The following is a 3,270-nucleotide window of genomic DNA, read 5'->3' on the forward strand; positions in this document are numbered from 1 at the left end:
CAGATATGCTTATGTTACCTCGATGATGTTATTGTATTTTCTCCTGATTTCCCTACCCACGTTGACCGTCTGCGCACCATTCTTCAGTGTCTTACCAAGGCAAACCTCCAGCTTAACCTAAAGAAGTGCCGCTTTGGGGCTCGCCAACTTACGATACTTGGTCACGTTGTGTCAAAGGATGGAATTTCCCCCGACCCAGACAAACTTCGAGCCGTAGCAGACTTTCCGAAGCCGACTTCACTCAAAGAACTTAGGAGCTTCATCGGCTTGTGCTCGTATTTTCGTTGTTTCGTCCACAACTTTGCAACAATAATAGCCCCACTTACACAACTACTGAACGGTCCAGCTAATCTTTCTAACTGGACCCCGGCATGTGACGAAGCTTTCCTTACACTGCGCCGCCTACTTACGTCCCCACCGATTTTACGCCATTACGACCCAAGTGCCCCCACTGAAGTGCACACAGATGCCAGTGGCGTTGGTCTGGGAGCAGTACTCGCGCAACGAAAGCCAGGTATTCCAGAGTACGTCGTCGCATACGCAAGCCGCGCACTCACGAAAGCGGAGATGAACTACTCCGTAACTGAAAAAGAATGCCTCGCAATCGTTTGGGCGTTAAGCAAGTTTCGTCCTTACTTGTACGGACAGAGTTTCGACGTTGTGACCGATCACCATGCACTTTGTTGGTTGGCGTCGCTAAAAGATCCTTCAGGTCGCCTTGGACGTTGGGCTCTTCGACTACAAGAATTCGACATTCGTGTCGTCTACCGCTCAGGACGAAAACACTCTGATGCGGACGCCCTCTCACGATCACCAGTGAGATCCACTGCAGACCTGCATTCGGACACCAACTTCTCCATCGCTCCCATTTCCGTCAAAAGCATGTCGTCTGAACAGCGGAAAGACCCATGGATAACATCTCTCCTTAACATTCTTTCCGACTCTTCAACATCTGCGTACCCACGCGCTCTTCGCCGCCAAGCCACACATTTCGCGATACGGGACGCGCAACTATACCGCAGAAACTACCACGCGGATGGTCGTAAATGGCTCTTGGTTATACCACGCCACATGCGATCTGATATCTGTGCGTATTTTCATGCCGACCCACAACATGCTCACGCTGGTGTGTTAAAAACATATCAGCGGATCTGCCAGCGTTACTACTGGCGTGGTATGTACACTTTTGTACGAAAATACATTCGGTCTTGTTCATTATGCCAACGACGAAAGACAGCTGCCCATTCACCCGGATTATTACAGCCTCTACCGTGTCCGGCGCACCCTTTCGACCGCGTTGGTATCGATCTATATGGTCCCCTTCCTTACACTGCCACTGGAAATCGATGGATCATTGTCGCCGTCGACCATCTGACGAGGTATGCTGAAACAGCTCCACTACCTACGGCTGGTGCACGTGACGTAGCCAATTTCATTTTGCGACGCTTCGTACTGCGTCACGGGGCACCACGTGAACTGCTAAGTGATCGAGGGCGTGTCTTTTTATCCGAAGTTGTACAACAACTCCTTCAGGCATGCCGCACGGTGCACCACACCTCTACAGCCTACCACCCGCAGACCAACGGTCTAACTGAGCGCTTCAACCGAACGCTAGGAGACATGCTCGCCATGTATGTCAATTCCGACCAATCAAACTGGGATGTCATTCTCCAGTTTGTGACCTATGCGTACAACACCGCGACGCAGTCAACCACAGTGTAGCGTCGTCGGGGTAGATTGGGTGGGATGACCAAGATCAGGCAGGTCATGAAAGCAGGACGTCCATTTAGGAAACTTGAAAAAAAGGATTTATTTGCATTCAAAGAAAAGTTAACTGGTCATCGTTGTTCCCCCTCCTGCGCCCGCCGTCTCCTCCGTCCTTTTTATCCCTCTCGTTGCCGCCCCTCTCCCTCTATCTCGGTCCATCAGTCCACTTCACGAAAGGCAGGGGCGGCCCGCAGTAAGAGGGGGGGATCAAGGGGGTGAATCGTCCACCCGGAACCCGACTTCCCCTCAGCTCTATGCTCAGTTGTTCCGGGTGGACCCATCCCTCCAAGAAGCAGCGACGAATCTTTCGTTCCCCGAAACCGCCGCCGCATTCCGCAGGGCCCAGCCGTGGCGCCAGCGCACCGTCCCGCGACACAATGGTCAGCCTCAACAGTCGCTGCGTTCGCGGAACTGAGTGGCGGCGACATCGCGCTCGCCTCGAAGACGTCACTGGCAGCGGGACGCAACAGACTCCTCCGCCGCCGAAAGACTCGACTCGAGGGTGGCCAACTGTCGGGTCACCTGAAGCGTCGAGACGACATGTGCAAACACTCGGCCTCTCTGGGCCTCAGCACTCGCATCACCAATAACCCTGTTCCAGGGATACACAACACAAGCACACACACTCTGGTCGGCGTGCCCGAGCGACACGCCCACCGGACGCCAAAACTGCCATAATTTTACCCCATGATTGCCCTCTCTTTCTTTCTTTTTTTTTTTGTGGTGGTCAGCCCTTGGAAAAAAATCTAAATGCCGTGACCTCAGCCGCGATAGAAACACATCAGTAAAAAAAGAAACAGCAACAAGAAAATCAGTGTTCGACTCTAAAATCCACGGCTCAGTCCATCGGCGTTCTTATTCTGGTTCCCCTTTCTATATTTGACCTCGAAGTTATACTCCTGTAGTATGAGGCTCCATCTCAACAGCCTCCCGTTTTTATTGGACATTTGCTTCAGCCATGAAAGCGGGCAGTGGTCAGTCTCGACCGTGAATTTTGTGCCTTGAATATAGCATCCTAGTTTTTGAATGGCCCACACAATGGACAAACATTCTTTCTCCGAGGCACTGAAAGCCTCTTCTCGGGGAGTCAGCTTCCGACTGAGATAGAGCACCGGATGCTCTTCACCTCCCTCGTTAAGTTGGGCCAAGACGACACCTAGACCTCGGTTGCTGGCGTCGCATTGGAGAATGAATTCTCGGCTAAAGTCTGGCGCGACAAGCACGGGCCGAGAAGACAAAGCTTTCTTCAAGTTTTGGAAGGCCTCCTCCCTCTCGGTGCTCCAAGTTACCACTTCCGGTTCAGGTTTTCGCAGGCTGTCGGTTAGCGTGCTGGCGAGCTCCGAATAATTTGGAATGTAGTGCTGGTAATAGCCTGTCATTCCTAGAAATGTTCGCACCTCCCTTTTGTTTACGGGTCTTGGGAAGTTGACTATCGCAGCTACTTTGGCTTTCATTGGTTCCCGTTTTCCCTGCCCTATGTCGTGTCCCAAATACGTGACACGG

The sequence above is a fragment of the Rhipicephalus microplus genome, chromosome 2, assembly GCF_043290135.1.
Source record: "Rhipicephalus microplus isolate Deutch F79 chromosome 2, USDA_Rmic, whole genome shotgun sequence".
NCBI classification, from domain to species: domain Eukaryota; kingdom Metazoa; phylum Arthropoda; class Arachnida; order Ixodida; family Ixodidae; genus Rhipicephalus; species Rhipicephalus microplus.